The sequence below is a fragment of the Crotalus tigris genome, unplaced genomic scaffold (assembly GCF_016545835.1).
Source record: "Crotalus tigris isolate CLP2741 ecotype Arizona unplaced genomic scaffold, ASM1654583v1 scf7180000020166.501630, whole genome shotgun sequence".
NCBI classification, from domain to species: domain Eukaryota; kingdom Metazoa; phylum Chordata; class Lepidosauria; order Squamata; family Viperidae; genus Crotalus; species Crotalus tigris.
The window spans coordinates 255131-274664 of NW_024097884.1; positions in this window are offsets into that span (position 1 = coordinate 255131).

Sequence of the window (19534 nt, forward strand, 5' to 3'; positions counted from 1 at the left end):
AAAAACTAATAAATGGCTTGCTACAATGGTTTTTCAGTTCACAAAGTCACTTAAGTAGTCGAGATGTATACTGCAGATCCAGTACAGTACACAAGGGCAGATGAGGGTCCCTTTTTCTATATTTACATATGAGTATAGAATAATTAATTTTTCTATGATTGTCTAGTTTCAATGTAATTTACTTCTCCAGCTAAAAAAAGCACAGTTGGCTATGTTGTTGTAACAGGGAAGGAATTTATACTCATTGAAGCCAAGATTATAGTAAGTCAAAAAGATGAGAGGTTTTTTTTTTCAGGAGTATAATATGGGTTGTCATGGGGTAATCTACTTATTGTTTATCAGGAAACTATAGGGGACAAGCCAATATGAGGATACCTTGTTTTGGAAATTACTTGAACAAAGAGAATTTGGAAAGATAATACTTTTTTTTAGAAATATCTGAAAACTATATGTCAGTCCTTCAGAGGAAAACTTTTTTAAAACTTGTATTTTCCATTTTTTTTAAAAAAAACACTCTTCCCCTTTGACTTAGAAAGTACTGAAATCAGCTGTCCTTAAGAAAACTCTTTTTTATTGCTTGTTCTGTCTTATGGGTTTTGCCTTCTGTGTAGCTGTATCAGAAGTCACTCTTGTTGCTAGATTTTCTAGTTAAAAATTGTGGTATTTTTTCAGTTTTCAGTCAGGCAACTTGGATATATCAAATGCACTGAACTTCCTTTTTAATATTGTGCCTGTTTCAGCTGTCATTGCTACCACCATTTTCATTCCCACCTTAAATGTACCATAAGTCAGTCCCAGAAATACTAGGAGGTTATGTTATGGCTGAACTTCTTGCATTTCTTTCCAATCCTGGAATTTTATTTCTTTCTTTAAAAGGAAGCCAGGAGAAATCACAATGAGTTCTCCAGAGCTGTGTGTTTCAATAATCATATCCATGCTGGTATGCAGAGAATGGAGATCAGATAAATTCCTTTCAAAAGTCTATGCACCTGAGGAAGCTTTATTTCTTCACAGAACATCTTATATTTCCAGGGTCATAACCAAAGGCGGAGTTCCATGCTTCTCTGTCAAAATCCTGGAAGAAACCATCATCTAATATTGATTCTAGAGAGCTTGCTGTAATATAAAAGTCCCCAGAGAGTGAGAAAGGAAACATAACAAAAGGAAGATGTGGGATAGGTTATAAGGAAATAAGCAATAAAAAAAAACACTTTTGCATAATATTGCAACATGCAATATGGTATTTTTAATATTTATCTTAAAAATAATGGACCCATTACAGCTTTGCATGGCTCAGTGAACGCCTAGCAATAGTGCTTTACATAAATCTCAAAAGCATTACATGAAAAGTCACTCCGAATTACTGTACTTAACTGTTTCCATATTGTAGGATACCAACCCTCATTCACAATATCAGTCTTTTTTTTTTTTTTTTTTTTTTGTATGCTGCCCCAAGAGGGACAGAAGGTAATATACTAAAATGCTATTTTCTGGTGGTTACATTAGTGAATCATGAGAAGCAGGAAGTTAACGTATTTAGTGATCTTAGGTTCAAATGGTTATATGAATCAGCCCTTAGTTCATTCACAACATCCCTAAAGAACATAGATGGCTAAAACTGTTGTATCTGTATATGCAGATTATATTGCTCTAGAAGTGCATTAACTAGCATATGCATCCTAATTTGGAAACTGGCAAGCAAATTAGCAAGTTAGTTAGAGGACTAGTTAATTCAACATACATAAACGATAAATCAGTAAATCAAAACTGGGATAGGTAGAAAATGCAGATTATATGTAATATAGTGAGCTCAATAACAACAATAATAACAAAATCCAGCATTATTTAACCCAGTTCTCATAGCTTATTTTCTTTACAAGTGTTTCCCATATTAATTCCAACATCAGCAACCTCTGGTTCCTGTGACCTGCCTATTGATCTCAGGTTTACAGCACATTTCATAGCAAAATATCTTGGAATGGCTCTGATGCTGTTCCCTGGATGTCCCAAGCTCAGTCCACATGAAATGAATATAAATGATATAATAAATAATATAAATACAATAAGCACCCTTGCAATTATGGAGACAACGTCGCTGCAGCTTATTTAAAGTAAAAAAGGAAATTCTGGACCAGGGAACGGGCTGTGGAAGTAGGCAGATTGCGAGTAACAGGCAAGGATTAACTCTGGGATGCACGCAGCATCAAAGAGTGATTATTTATCTGGGGATAACATGCCAGATGTTTGAAATGAAAGCCAAATGTTCATTCTAGGTATGCACTAGTATATCAATGGAGGAGAGGGAGAGGCACATGCTCAGGAATACCAATGGGGAATGCAAATAGCTAATGACTTGGAAAGCTCTTGCTGTCTGAAAACATATTAAGCTGACTCAAAGCCACAGCTGCCTTTCCCTTGCAGAGAGGAAGGGGATAATGCCAGGCAAGCTTCTCAGGATGAGAGTGAACCTGACTGAAACACAATAGATTGTTTATCTTAAAAGCCTGTCTACAAACAATAGGTCCCCGTACATTCAAGAATGATAAAGGCACCTTTTAGAAAGAACAGTTTTTATGCCTTTTCCCTGTTAATCTGCCTATACATAATAGGCTGGTTTTATGCCTAACTATGCTAGAAACAAGTTACAAGGAGGGGTATTTTTTCTTGTCCAATTCCTACACACTGCCTGGACACATCCCTGCAATTTCCTTGGCAATAATTTTTGGAAGTTGTTTACCCATTGCCTCCTTTCTAGAGCTGAGAGAAAGTGACCGGACCAGGATCTTCCAAATGACCTTGTCTCAGGTGGGATTAGAACTCATGGCCTCTTAGTTTCTGGTCTGGTGTCTTAACTACTACAGCAAACAAGTTTGAGCAACTCATATTAATTTTGATAGAATACAATTAACATAATTAATATTTCATAAGAGATATTAATTTAAAGGGGCCTACTCCAGGCAACATTAAAAGAGGAATGTTGCTTGTCCAAACTTTGCAATCAAATTCCTTCCTCCTGACTTCCGCTTTTCAACCCTTCCCATCTCCAGCTTCAGCCCTGGAAAGCTGGAGCAGGGGGTGGGGATGGGGTGCTTCAAGATGTTTTAATTACCTCCTCCTTCTTCCATAAGCAGAAGTTCTTTCCGCTAGTGCAAACACATTATTAGATTCTGTTCTACTTCTGGTTGGCAGGGAAGGAAGCCTTCCAGTCAGTATTGGCTCTTGGTGACTGCCTGGACAAGGCTCTGCAGTTTCAGAAGTGGCTTGTCCTTGCCTTCTTCCTAGGGCTGAAAGTGACAAAATGGGATTAGAATTCACAGTCCCAGATTTTAGTCTGGTGCCTTCACCACTTCACCAAATTCACTCTCAGTTCTGGCTCTGATCCATGTAAATAAATCTTGCCCACATTAGGCCTATCTAAGATATGCTTTTAAGTTTACATCATAGTGTGATAGCTAATAAAACTATAAGCCATTACATTTTTATTTTATTTGATGGAAAGGAAAATTCTCAATTGAATACCATCGTTTTGGACTACAGCTAATAATTTTCTCAGTATTTAAAAAAAATAGCAAATGTAAGAAAATGACATCTTAAGCAAGAGGTGAGGCATTTCTATACCAGTGTATTTCTGTTCTCTAATATCAATCCTGCGTTTTGACAATGACTCATCTTTATGACCAGTGAGAACATAAGTCAGTGCTCTCTCTAACTGACCAACAGAGGAATACATCCCAGACTTGTAAACTTTTCCAGCCCAGACAAAATAGAAAGCAAATATTTTAATTTACTTTTTTCTTCCAGGCCCCGTCTGGATGCTTGTTTGTCTGGCTGCACAAAAGAAAAATAAAAAATGGATGGGTGCTGTGAGGGGGAACTGCTATGCTGTCAATCCTCCATTCCTTTTCTTCCTTGAATGAACCAGAAGCTATGAAGTCAGGTGATGAAGAATTCCCACTTGCGGGGAAATATCCTGTCTACCAACTATGCAGACCTTCTCTGCTTCCACTGAGAAGACCGCATTTAGCAAAATTACATAAATGCTGCAGCTGAGTGATAAATAAACTGTCAGAAACAGACAGTTACATGAATAAGCACAGATTCAGAGCCAGTCCTGGAGCAGTGGGTACAAAGTGAAGTGCTTTGAGGTGAATCATACTATCCACAGTTGAAATTTAATTTACGTCATGTGGTTACTACAGGGATGAAGATACTTTTTTTTCCAGTTTAGTAGAAAAATTCCCACATGGAAAGATCTCTGAGGCTGAATTCTAATGATGGGTGTGTGCAGAAGAAAAACGAGCACACCATATCTACCTATAGAAACAGAAACCAGTCATTAGAAGGAAACACATGCACCCTATAGGAATGTCTAAGTTCTTTGTGCAGCAAGTATGGCAGCCAACTAAAGCATGCAACAACAAAAAAAGCTACAGAATTAAATCCAGAAGAACTTAATTAAAATTGCTGATTGTGATCTTCACAGCACACCCTACTAATACGCATGACAGAAATAACCTATCCAAACAGATACATAATTTCTATTAAAGCTACAATAAGAAGTTAAACTTACTATGCATTGCAGAAACTTACTGAATGTTATGATCATTTACTGTCAGTGGGAAAAGAAGAACGCTGAAGTTTTACTGTAACCAACCGGGACACTATGAACGTATAGCAATTCCAGATGGTTGAAGAATAATAGAGAACAAATTTCAGAAGGCATAGAGCTGCTCCCATAAGGACAAAAACGGAGAAGTTGGAACACTTCTAAAAAGTACAAACCGCATTCCATCCATATGGAGATCAAAGACCAAAAAAATCAAAGAGTAAGGATGTTCTTGGACTGAATTCAAAGAATTGGTTGGCTAGATTAGATACGTGGACCAGAAGTCCTTGCTTTACTGGTTCACCTTGCTAAGCTAAGAGCTTGCAGCCACCATATACACTATGAGGAGGATATTACTAATCAATTTCACAGCATTGTTCTAAACATTTCAATGGGACAAAAATGCAATGTTTTTGAGAGCTCTAATAACTATTAACTATTTTGCTATTTATAGGTGCTTTAAAGGGCTAGTGCTGCCTGCAAAACACTCTCAGTGATTTCTGCATTATACAGCCTGACACCAGTGCGGCCTGTAAGCACTTGAGTTTACTCCATTGCCCCAAGCAATCTATCAGCAGCACTAGCACCGAAGTCATAAAATACCAACTGCAGAGCGGAAAAGCCAGTGTAAACCATGTGGCATGAAAAATGCCACCTCCTCCATCACTAACTCAATTATTTCAAAGAAAGCCAATTGCTCACAAAGCCAAGTAGTGCTTCACAATTGATCCAATGAGATCCACCATGACAAAATGAGAAGAAGAGCAAATATGGGCGTAGTACATAGACAACTGCACACAGATATAACAAGATAACTGTAAAGTGCAGAATTAGGCTTACGGTTCGTATGCATCCAAGGTCTTGTTATTCAGTTTTACTATTTATAGTTTTTATGTTAGAATGGAACCCTCATGAATTACAAGGACTATTGTAATGAGCCTGGGAATAGAATAGAATAGAATAGAATAGAATAGAATAGAATAGAATAGAATAGAATAGAATAGAATAGAATAGAATAGAATAGAAGAGTTGGAAGGGACCTTGGAGGTCTTCTAGTCCAACCCCCTGCTCAGGCAGGAAAACCTATATCATTTCAGACAAATGGTTTTCCAATCTCTTCTTAAAAACTTCCATTCAAAACTTCTGGAGGCAAGTTATTCCATTGATTAATTGTTCTATCAGGAAATTTCTTCTTAGTTCTAATTGTTATTTCCAAAATATTGCAGAATAAAAACAAACATTTGAGGAGTCTCATATAAATTTCTTGTTAGAAGTCAGTATGGTATAGTCACTAGAAACTGAAAGACTTTGAGTTCTAGTTCTGCCTTAGGCACAAAGCCCGCTGGGTGACCTTGAGCCAGCCACCCCCTCTCAGCCCTAGAAAGGAGGCAATAACAAACCACTTCTAAAAAAAAACTTACCAAGACAACTGCAGACTAAGCAGTCTTTGAGAATCAGACATGATTGAATGGAAAGAAGAAAAAACTTTGTTAGAAAGAAGATAAAAGGCAATACAATCTCCCCAGCTCAACCTATTCACTGGTAAAAGAGAACTAGAAACATATACCCGGTTTTTAGGATTATTTAACTTAATATATCTTGGTCATTGCAATAAACCAGCCTATTCCAAATTTATGAGAATGGTGCTTTCTAGACTGATGGCCACTGTAACCTCCAATTTAAACCTGACTCTTCCACTGTTTTTATTCTATTCAACATCATTGAAATATATTCACAAAAGGTAGAAAAAGAATCTTACAGCCTGAACTTTAGATATGAAAACACTGACATGCACTCAAAGATCACAAGACTAAATTTAAAGAAAAACATTAAAAAGTATAGCTTTGTTATCTCAGGAAAAGAATCTACCAAATTATTCATCTCTCAGTTAAATTGTCAGTTTAACTCTCAGTTAAACAGCAACAACAAAATTGTATAATTACCGTCATTAAAAATACTTGGAATATAACATGTCATAACTCTGATCTTCTTAATCAGCATTGTTGTTATTGTTGTTTTTTTACCTTTGATTTTGTAATCTGAGTTAAAAGTTACTGTAGAAGATATTTGTTCATTTTTTTTTTATTTATTTATTTTTTTTATTTATTTTTTATTCTTTTTTTTTTTCTCTTTTTTTTTTTTATTAAAAATTTTATAAATTTTACAAAAAAAAACAAGAACAATACAGAACAAAAAACAACATATACAAAAGAAAAAAAAAATTTAAACAATACATATAAAAAAAACCCCCCCACCCCACACCCCTCCCAAAAACCCTCCCTTCCCCCCCCCTGAGCTTCCCAGAGCAGAATATAGGCTTAAGAAATAATAATAAAAAAATAAAAATAAAAATAAAAATTAAATTAAAAACTTTATATTTATATATATAAAAAAGATATCTATAATATGAGCTTCCGGTGGGAGGCGACGGCGATGGCGGCTAGCTTTTAGCCGTCCAGCTGGGGAAGTGTCAGAGCCGCGGAGCGCAGCGCGCATCAGCTGGCCCGCGGCTCGGAAATCCCTTCCCGGGCAAAGGGAAGGGATAGAGAACGCAAGAGTAGAGGTAGAACCCCTGAACCCCCTCTGGATTTATTTCTAGAGGGGGTGAAAGGAGTGTTCCCTCGGAGCTCTTGCTGATCTCCGCCTCCCAGCTGTTTTTGCTTCCTTGGAAGCAAAAGAAACCGCCGCTTCTATCTCCGTGTTTACAGCATTTTGGTGAGTAATTTTTAAACGGACGGAGCAGTTTAAAGGACTTTTTCTTATATTTTAGGTGTTTATTTTTTTATCTTTTGATTTTTACTATTTTTCCTCCTTTTCTTTGTTATACTAGTGAAAGGACTTAAGATGGCGTTTTGAAAGTGTCGGAGTTTTTTTTTTCCTTTCTCTTTTGTTTTACTTTCCCTTTTTAAGGATTGTTTTTTGCTTTTGCTTTTGCTTTTGGCTTAGAATTTTTTTTTTGAATTGTTTGCTCTTTTATTACTTATTCTTGGGATTTATTCTGGACTTTTAATGATTATAGTTTGTCTCTTTTTAAAAATTCTTTTTTTCTTTTTTTCCTCCTCCCTTTTTGGCTGGAGGGGAAAGGGAAGTGACAATTGTGCTTTTTAAAATGGCTTCAAAGAGGCAGCAGCCTTCCTCAGTACCCAAGGTTATTTCTTCTCCTATAACTTCCACTGCACAGCTACAACAACAATCTAAACATGCACCACCGGCTCAGCCACCACCCTCCCCTCCTCTACCTGGACTTTCAGTGCAAGAGGTTAGAGGCATAATGGGAGAGATTGTAGTTCAAATGAGAGAGGAAATGACTCAATTTGTTTCACAGATTAAATCAGAAATTAAATCTGATCTCAAAGAAGAGATAACGGGGATAAAGTCTAAATTGCAAGAAAATAATAATGAATTACGACAAGATATACTGGCAGCTGTTTCAGGTTTGGCTACTGTGGTGGTTAAGCTCGATGCAAGGCTTGAGGAAGTGGAAGACAAAGTTGACTCTTTAGATGACAAAATTCAAGACGTGGAAAGGAAGGTGGACTCCTCACAAGAAGATATTTTGATGTTTCAATACAGACAAATGGAGTATGCTCTGAGGATTAGAGGCCTCAAGGAAGATATGAATCAAGATTTGATGGAGGTGGTTCTTAGTGATCTGGCGCTGGCTTTGGATATGGATAAAGGAGAATTACAGAGAGAAGTAGAAAAAATTTATAGACTCAACTCCTGGATTGCTAAGCAGAAGAATTTGCCCAGAGATGTGGTGATTTACTTTACAAAGAAGTCCCTGCGGAATGAGATTATACAAGCTTTTTACAACAAAAGATTTCAGATTGCCGCCCAAGATGTCATCATTCTAAAGGAAATCCCATCTAAAATTTTAAGAAGTAGGAAAGACTTTGCTTTTTTAACCAATGAGCTTAAAGCTAGATCGATGCCATTCAGATGGGAAATTCCGATGGGTATCGTTTTGAGCCATGCTGGGACACGTTACAGATTGAACACAGTTGACAAAGCTAGAGATTTCTATACTTCGGTCCTGAGTGCAGGCTCAACTTCATCTGGTCGGAAATCTTTGAGTGCTAAGGAACCTGAGCAGCAATCTGAGGCACTAGATTTGGTTTCCGCAGGGATGATAGAAGTGGCAAAGCAACGCCAAACGGAGGCTAAAGAGCAGAGGATGACTCGTGCAGCTTATAAGCGTAAAGAGAAAGAGCAACGTAAAAAAGAGCCCAAAGAGAATTCTCCTGGAAGTGCATCACCGCCGGTGGGAGGAGCAAGACCCAAGAGTTATGCAACACACGCAGCTCTGTCAGAGTTTGATGGTGTCTTCTCCAGGCTGCGTGCCAAGGGAGATGGCAAAGTTTTTGACCTGGAATGTTAATGGATTGAATTCTCCTCAGAAACGGAAAAAAATCTTTTATTATTTGAAACAACATACCAATGATGTTATTTGTTTACAGGAAACTCATATTCTACTTAAAGATCAGAAATATTTAGTTAATGCTCGTTTGGGATCTCATTTTATATCTCCTGCACCTGGGAAGAAAGGGGGAGTTGTTATATATGTCAAACAAAACCTGCCAGCTTGTCTGGTAGAATCAGATCCCCAGGGGAGATATGTGATGATTGAACTTGGTATTTATGGTAAGAAAGTACTTATAGTTGGACTTTATGCTCCAAATCAACAACAGGAACAATTTTATAAACAGTTACACCAAAAAATAACTTTGCTTGATTATAGATCGGTGGTATTAATGGGTGATTGGAATGGTGTCTTAGATACACAAAGGGATAAGAAAGGTTCCTCTCCTTTTCTTAAACAAGCAAGGCTACCTAAAGCCTTTTTTGATATGAAAGAAGACTGGGAATTAAGGGACTATTGGCGGGAACGTAATCAAGAGGAGAGAGACTTTACTTTTTTTTCTGACAGACACCAATCTTTTTCAAGAATTGACTTTTTCTTGATTACCACGGATTTGTATAATAAAGTAAAGAATGTAAAGATTTTTCCTAGATCACTGACGGATCATAGTCCAGTTTGGATGGAGTTGATTCAAGAGAAAGAGGAAAGAAGATCCTGGAGAGTTAATGAAAATTTGTTTAGACAAGAGAAGAATGTTCAAAAACTAAAGGAGTGTTTAAAGGACTATTTTGCTTTGAATATGTATAAGGGGACTTCAATGTCAATGGTATGGGATGCAGGTAAAGCATTTATGCGCGGTGTTTTGATAAAAATGAATAATTTTTATAAGCGAAATCAGACTCAGAAACGTAGAGAACTTGAAGATGAAATTAAACTAAAAGAAAGGGCTTTGATTCTAAATCCTTCTGATGAAAGTACTAAAGAATCTGTAAAGTTATTAAGGTCACAATTTAATATGTTGATAGCAGATCAAGCTGCAACCAATTTATTATTTATGAAACAAAATACATTTTGTAATGCTAATAAGCCGGGGAGATGGTTGGCTTATCAATTAAGAAAGAAACAGAGACTGAGAATAATAGAGAAAATAAATTATAAGGGTAAACTAGTTTCTCAGAAGGAATTAATTAAAAAATCTTTTTTGGATTATTATCAAAACCTATACAAATCTACTAATGTACAACTGTTAGATATAAATAAATATTTAGCTGAGGCAAGTTTTCCTAAACTGACTGAGGATCAGAAATATGAAATTAATGGTTTAATTACTAAGGAGGAAATCGCCTCAGCAATTCAACAATTGAAATTAGGGAAAGCACCGGGTACGGATGGGTTAACAGCTGTTTATTATAAAGCTTTAATGGAGGAGATGATTCAACCATTAAATGATCTTTTTAATGGTATCTTACAGGGTTTAGAGATTCCTCCTTCATGGCGTAGTGCTTTTATATCATTGATTCCAAAGGAGGATCAAGATCTTACTTTACCAAAAAACTATAGGCCTATATCTCTTTTAAACGTGGATTATAAGATATTTGTAAAAATTTTGGTAAATAGGCTTATGAGGGTGGTGCATCATCTTGTGCATAAAGATCAATCAGGGTTTATAACAGGAAGGTATATGAAAAACAATGTTAGACAAATTATTAACTTATTAGAATACTTAGATAAGAACAACCAAGTTCCTGCAGGGCTCATATTTTTAGATGCTGAAAAAGCATTTGACCAACTGAATTGGCATTTTATGCTAAGAGTAATGGAAGAAATGAATTTTGGTGAAAACATATTACAAGCCCTTAAGGTAATATATCAAAAACAAACAGCACAACTTATTGTTAATGGAGGTTTGTCGGAGGTTTTCACAATAGAGAAAGGTACTAGACAGGGGTGTCCTTTATCGCCATTGTTGTTTGTTTTAACATTGGAAATATTATTGATTAAAATTCGAGAGTCTCAGGAAATTAAAGGAATATATGTTAATAAAAAAGAATATAAGTTGAGAGCTTTTGCGGATGACTTGGTTGTTACTTTGTCGCAACCTGATTATTCTGTAGTAAACTTATTACAGTTGATTCACCATTATGGTTTGGTCTCGGGTTTTAAGATTAATGTAAATAAGACTAAAATTTTACCTAAAAATTTGTCGAGTCAGGAGAAGCAGATTTTGGTTAACTCGACGGGTTTTGAGATTGTTAATAAGGTAAAATATTTGGGGGTGATGCTGTCTGTTTCTAATGCAAAACTATTTAAAAATAATTATGAAAGGTTGTGGGTCGGGGTACAGAAAGACTTGAAGAATTGGGAAAAGCTGCAATTATCCCTCATGGGAAGAATTGCAGTGATAAAAATGAATATTCTACCCAAGTTTCTTTTTTTGTTTCAAATGTTACCAATTTTGAAAAATGAGATTAATTTAAATGAGTGGCAGAAGGGTCTCAATAAATTTATTTGGGCAGGGAAAAAACCAAGGGTTAAGTTCAAAATTATGCAAGACTTCCGTGAGAGGGGTGGACTCAAGGTACCAAATTTGAAATTATATTATGATGCGGTGGTTTTAACATTAATTAGTGACTGGGTAAATTTGACAAATTCTGAGATACTTTATCTAGAGGGATGGGATTTACTTTATGGGTGGCATGCCTATTTAATATTTAATAAAAAAATAGATTGGGCTTTTAAATCTCATATTTTAAGAATTTCTTTACTTAGGATTTGGAGAAAATATTATAAAAGTGATTTTAAAGTACCATTATGGGCTATACCTTGGCATGCGATAGAAGGAATAAAAAGAGGGGTTAAAATGGATATGGTGTCTTACAGACAGTTACTTAAATGGGATGGACAAAACTGGCAATTAAAATCACGGGAAGAATTAGCACAAGAAAATTTTACTTATTCTTGGTTCCAATATAGGCAACTACTAGATAGATGGAAGATGGATTGTAAGGTGGGTTTTCTTAGAGAAGATGAAAATCTTATTAAGCAACTGAAGGATCAAAGACAAACCCACATTAAGAGAATTTATGGGGTTTTAGTTGAATTGGACTCAGAAACGGAACTAATTAAAGATTGTATGATTAGATGGGCGCAGAACTTTGGTGAGCCAGTTTCATTGGACACCTGGGAAACTATTTGGGTGAGAAATGTCAAATTTACTCAAGCACAGAATCTAAGGGAGAATTTTTATAAAATGTTTTATAGATGGCACCTTGATCCACAAAAAATGTCTTACATGTACCCTGACGTGCAACCTAAATGTTGGAGATGTGGTTATAAGGAGGCTTCCTATTATCATATTTGGTGGTCATGTAGAGAGATAAAAGCATTTTGGATCAAAATATGGTGGAATATCCAGAGAATTTTTAGAAGGAGGGTAAAATTTACTCCGCAATTATTTTTGTTAGGTATTGTTACAGATTGTGATACAAAGGAGGTTGTATTGATGTTAAACTTGATCACAGCCGCGAGGCTGTTAGTTGGACAATATTGGAAGAAGGAATCTTTGCCTACATTGCAGGAATGGTTTTTTAAAGTAGCTTATCTGGCAGAAATGGCAAAGATTTCGGCTTTCTTAAAGCAACAAACGCAAGAGAAGTTTTTTGCTATCTGGGACAAATGGATAAAATTTATACAATTTAGATTGGGTATACAAAAATATTATATAGCTTTTTCATAAGTTTTATTTTCATTTTTTAAAATAATAATGGACCTTCCAAATTCAAGTCATTTGTTTACCTCCCTAAATAGGAAATAATGGACTATTAAATATATGAAGAAATTCTTAAATGGTGATGATATAACATTGACAGTGATTCTCATACGGAGTCTACAGAGAATACTTCATAGAGTTGTTTATCCTGTGCAATTTGGTTTCATACAAGGGTAACAAGCCTCAGGCAGTATTAGATTACTGACTGATATCTTAGATAGACATTCAGAAAAATCAGCAGTAGAGGTTTTGTTGGAAATGGAAGCATCTTTGATATGCTACAGTTCAAATCTGTGGAACAATTTTGGTCAAATACAGCTTTTCTCTTTCTCTTTTTTAATTGGATCCAAATGTGGTATTCTCATCCTTCAACCAGAGTGATCAGAAATGAAATGTTCACCCATTTATCAAAATACGTTCTGGAATTTGTCTTTATCTCCTCTCTTATTTAATTTGGCACCAAAAAAATGACCTAGTTTCAATTAATCAAAGGACAGCATGGGAATAGATGCTGCTAGAGTTAAACAAACACTGCTATTATATGACATGATTTATTATGTTTGATTGACAATTAGGAATCCTCTATTGCAAGTTTATAAAGCTGACATAGTACAGAAGCTTGGTACAAGTCTTCAATTAATTGGAGTAAATCTCATATGCTCCCCATTGGTTCTAAAATGTCCATAGAAATCTGTAAAAATTGGTGCTTACTTTCTTTCAAATAGCTTGAAATAATTGTTCGACCTGTGTTTCTTTATGTATGTAAATGCTTCAAATATTAGATTAATAGTTATATAAAAGATGGTTAAAAATCCCCATGAGTTAATGAGAAAGGTGCATGTTGCAAAAATGAATATTACTTCAAAACAGATATATGTACTTAGTGTGATTTCTACATCAGCACTTTTAAATTATTTTAAACAGATTGATAAGTTATTCATAATGTTTTTACAGGAAGACAAGACCCATTTTTGTGTGTGTAACTTATGGTAACCATCTAAGAATGGGGATTCTACGTTCCTAAATTTCAGGACCTCCACCAACGTACCGCTGGTGGAGGTGTCTGCAATTGGGGGGAAGAAAAAAATAGTGGGTGCAACTAAGGATAGAAGTGCCTATCCTTTCTTCTGTGCACACACAACTGGTATAAAAAACATATTTTAACTTGTTTATCTTTAAGGAATTTAAACTACCAAACTCAAAAAAAGAAAAATAAGTTTTTAGAGTTAGGGTTAGGGTTGTATGTATGTATGTAATCCCTTTGACAAAATGGCAGATACTAAATTCCTCTTTCAGTCAAAATTCTATTGTAACTCCAGCATTAAAGACTTCAACTTATGATTGGAAAAAGAGGGATATAAACCTAATGTTCATTGTTATTTACATTAAGCTTCCATTTTGAAATAATCCCAGTTTGAAAATTGCCCATCATTTATTTAAAACTCAAAAGTGAATAGAGATAAGATCAGTTAATTGTTAATTTAAAAAATGGAACTCGTCTGAGTTACTACAAAAGAATGGAATTGCAACCGGTTAAACATACTTTGATTTCACAGATTGTAATCTGACACACAAATTGAAGAAAACTGCAGTTGGGGTGGTAATGCATGATGAAGCTCAGTCTGCAGGGAAGGATGTTTACAAACATGCAACACATCTTCCTTCACCTGTTGAAGGACATTCTAGCATTTTGCAGAGGATTTATAGCAGGGGTGTCAAACTCGCAATGTCACGTGACGTGTCACGATGTATCACGACTTTTTTTGCCATTGGCGGCAATGGGGTGGGCGCTGTTTCGCTATGATGCATCCGGCCTGCGGGCCAGCAATTTGACATCCTTGGTTTACAGGGAAACATCAAAGTGAAACTGATGGGAAGGAGCAAGGACAATAATTTCAAACTCCTTCAGCTCTGAACCTTGTTGTCCACTGATGTCTGTTGAGGGTTGATTTATTTCAATGCATCTATTGACATAGAAATAAACCATATTTGTACACCATTCAAAAGAAACAATAAATCTTCATCTGGGAATTTTGGGAGTTATAATTCTACATGTGGAAAGCCGGGGTTTGTGAGAAGGGGCTTTCCTGTATGTTCTTTGCTTCTTGCACATTATTCATTTATTCTGCTGATGTGACACGATTAGGGGATTGTGGAATCCTTTACAAGCATTTAATATCCTATTATCCAGCCCAGCACTACCCATTTCCATAGTCCAGAACCTCCTTTGCTACTGGTTCACAATTCCAATTGTGCTAAGTTAATAAGTAATGTTAATTAAAAGTTTCTTCCTTGTCGTTTTAAGTTCACTTTATTGTTCCATAATGAGAGAGTCTTGGGTACTGCTGATAACTAGCTCATGAACAATAAATTATGCTTTAATCAAATAAACTTATAAAATCATTGTGGGATATTTCTTTTTTATTTATTGATATTTCTATAACATCAATCAGAGAACTTTAATTATGTATTTTAACATTCTGATTACATACCATGTCAGCTGAGTGACCACATAGATCGATTCTCTCCATGAAATGCTGCCCCCTAAACTGGTCCCTCAAATTGCCCAATAGCACACCCATTATGACTGTAAGCAAATCTATGTACCTTGCTGCTGGTTTTTGCACAATGTATCCAAAATAAAATAATTTGTGCCTTGAGTGAGAACTCTGGATCAATTTATTTTATGATCTGTTTGTTTGTTTTCTTGGCTATGCCTGATATTACAGAAGTCTCCTCCAGCTCCAAAGTTCAACAGTGTTAATATGCTTTCTATCCTTCTTCAAAATCCAGTTTTCACTTCGATAAAATAACACAGGGAAAATATTGCCTGCATGGTTTTGATCTTTGTAAATATAGACAAGGCATCTGTATATTTTTTCCAAAGCCTTCATTACCATTCTATCATGTATTCATCTGTGGCAGGGGGTCTTCAAACTTGGCCCTTTTATGACTTGTGGACTTCAACTCCCAGAATTCTTCAGCCAGGCACGCTTGGAGTTTGAAGACTCCTGATCTGTGGCATTTTTCCTGACTACTGGCTCCTTTACTGCAAAAGCAATCAATTCCTTCAGTATCTTCATTGTCAGTTCTAAGGCTGGTTGATATACTAGTTATCATTAGTTATATTTAATTGTAGTCTCATTTTTTTCCACTGAGTTTCTTGACTTCCATTTCTAGAGTTTGCATATCATTTGCGTTTTCAGTTATGAAGAGTACGGACATCAGCAGAGCACAGGTTACATGTTCCTTCTTCCAATCCAACCTTCTTCAGTATATATTCAGCATATAGGTTATATAATTAAGGGAAGAGTATATAGCTTTGTCTTATTCCTTTACTGACCTGGAGCCAGCTGTATTGCCCTGTTCTATCCAGACTGTGACTTGCTACCCTGTGTATACTTTTCCCATGAGGACAATGAGATGTTCTGGGATTCCTATTTTCCTAAGGACATTCCACAACTTGACATGGTCAACACAATCAAAGGCTTTTCCAAAAACACATATGAGTTGTTTTTGGTATGCTTAGTCTTTCCAGTGTGCATCAGCAATAATGTCTTATATTCCCTGGTGTTTTCTAAAATCAGCTTGAATCTCTCACATAGGTGGCTTGGCAGAAACTGACAATTCATTCTCCTGCTTCATTTCTGTTTCCTAAGCCATACAACTACCGTACATTTTTCTCTATCATGTTTCTAACTTCAGCATTCCAGTCTCCAGTCACACACAGCACATCTTGCTTGCACATTCCGTGAGTTTTAGATTTAGCTCGATCATAAAATTTATCAACTTCCTCTTCTTCTGCATTAGCAGAGCATAAACTTGGATAATTGTCATATTCAAGAGTTGTCTACAAAGTCTAATTAATATTATTCAGTCATTGACTACATTGTAGCCAAGTCTGTTTTTGCTATAACCTTCCTGCCTATGAAAACCAAGCATTTCTTTCATTGGGTTGGGGTTGTTGTTGTTGTTGTTTTGGTGACTTGAATAATAAACAGTATGCTCTTTTGACTGAAAAGGTCTAATTCCAACCTTTTTCAATTTGGTGATGTCTAAAGCTTTAAAGTTTCCTGGCTAGGACTTAATACAATCATAAAAATAAATATATTACCTAAATAAACTTTCTATTCCAAATGGCACCAATTCTAATTTCAGAAGAAAACTAGCAGGATTGATGAAGAGCAATCAAGACATTTATATGGAGCAGGGGGGAAAAATAAGAATAAGATTTTAAAATGTACAAGATCCAAAGCAAAGAGGTAGAACAGCTTTTCCCAGACTAAGATTGTACTAGACAAACCATGTTATTATGGATAACAGAAGGGATAAGATCTCTGAACAGCAGGCCATCAATAATAGTAGGTGCAGGTCAAGATAATGCACTTCATAGGTATCTCTGACACAAAGAAACCAAAAGCAGAAAACAATTTGAAGGGCAGATAACACAAAGCTTGTTAAAAATCTGCAACATTTTAAGAGTAGTTCTGACAATTTTACCACTAGCCTTACTATCAAATGCTTTTTATTTGAAGGATCATTACCACAAAAAAATGTAATATCAAATGCCAATAAGATATAGACAGATTTAGAAAACAAGTTTAAACCCCACAAGAACTGCACAATGAATGAATTTAGCATATGTGTTTACAGAAAAATTAAAAAGTGATCTCAAAAAATAAAAAGGGGCATTGAGAAAGATAACAGAAATTGAAATGCTTGCAAAAAACCAACCTTATTTCCTAGGACATATTTGCAAAGTGATGCTGAAATATAACTCAGAGACAGAACAAATTAAAAACTGTATGATAAAAATCAATGTAAAATTTGAGAGACTTATGGTGGACGAATGGGAGGAGTTATGGCAAAAATCAATAAAATTTTCAGCAAAGCTACATTTTCAGGGTAAATTTTTATAAAAGGTTCTGCAGCTGGTAACATTAATCAGATTACTAGTGTTCAAAAGTCTGAGCATGAATACTGTGCCTGAACCAACATGTAAATTTCTTTCTCTCTCTTGCCTTAGTGCAATTTATTTTATAAAATTGTGGTGGAATCAAAATGCAGTAACCAAATATATATTACTCTGAGCTTATTGAAATAATAACGGAAGTCATCAGAGATATATCTATCTCCTCAGAGGCCATCCTCACTTTATTTCATGCCAATGAAAGACTATGAAGTTTTTAGAGAATTTTCATTATTTTTACTGTCCAATATTTAACTTGCTTCCTGATTTTATCTGCCTGCTAAATCTCCTTTATTCCTCTGAAATAACTACAAATATTTATTTTATAAAAGAACTTTGTTCAGCCATTGGCATTCCTTTTCTAGCAATAAATTTAAATTTTATTCAAAACTGGAAAAAATATTTCTTCTCTTTTCATTGGAACTTTTCTTTGAGTGCGGAAGTATAGATAGACAATAGATTTAAAAGTCACAGAACCACCATTTTACTTGGATCAAAAATCCTAAGGATTCAATAACAACAAAGCTTACATCTAATAATTTGGATAGCCAGAAAAGGACCCTTACACTGCTCTCCGAATAAATGTAAATACAATGATCCAAACGTTTGCTGGAAAAGTATTTCCACATACAGTTTGATGATTATGAAAACTTTTCATACTACAGATGGGGTAAATGTCCCGCAGAACATCTTTTCACAATAGTTAATATTTGATAAAGTTTGTCCTTTTAGTTAAACTTGGCCAATATTACATCAGGATCATAGTGCATTGCCATGGAGAGATTATTCCTGTCTGACCTTTGCTCTGACACTTAGGTTCATGATAACCTTATTTTTCCTGTAGCAATCAATATTTATCCTTCTTTGAGTTTTAACCCACTTCACCCTAGAGCTGTTAGCAAAGTAATGGCCTAGCTGACATATATTAAAAACACCCCCACACTTAAAATAGAATAATAGTGCAAAAAAGAATGGCCTATTAACAAACAAAATGTATCCAAATGCCTCTAATATTTATTAAGTTCACCCAACTCAACCAAAGCTACTCCTGAAACAAAAAACTTAGGACTGAACCAGAGGTTAAACGTGTCATTTATTTTAAACCCAAAGTTTGCTGTTAAAAAAAGAAAAATGAGTTTTTAGAGCAGATGGTTTACAGCAAAATCCTTCCAGTAAATGCCAATAAATGGTCTAGAACAGGGTTGGGAAACCATGCCCTTTTATGACTTGTGGACTTCAACACCCAGAATTCCTGAGCCAGCCATGCTGGCTTAGGAATTCTGGGAGTTGAAGTCCACAAGTCATAAAGGGGGCCATGGTTCCCTACCTCTGGTCTATAACAATACATTAAGTTGGATTTGTGTAGTGAAGGAAGCCACATTTTAACCTACCATGTTTATCTATTTATTAGTTTATATTCCATCTTTTTCGGAAGAAATCAAGATGCCATGCATAGTGCTTCTGCCTCCTATTTTTCTATATCACAGCAACTCCATGAGGTGTGTTGGCTTGACAGAAAATGTGGCTCACTCAAAACCAACCAATCAGCTTCCTTGGCTGATGATAGAATAAAAGCTTGTCCCACTCCTAGTCTAACATCTTAATCATGGTGGTATGATGAACCAAGTCACTGACTTGTCCATAATTCCTGTCAAGTCCTATGCTGTGTTGATTTGAAACAACAGAAATACTAGTTGTTTCTATCTATCCAATCTGGTCTGGCAGAATAGTCATGCTTTGGGCTCCATCAGCTAAGAAATGCTGGTTGGCAGCAACCAGAAGGCATGTCTTTTCACTACTTCCTCAGAGATGCAACTGGAGCTTCTG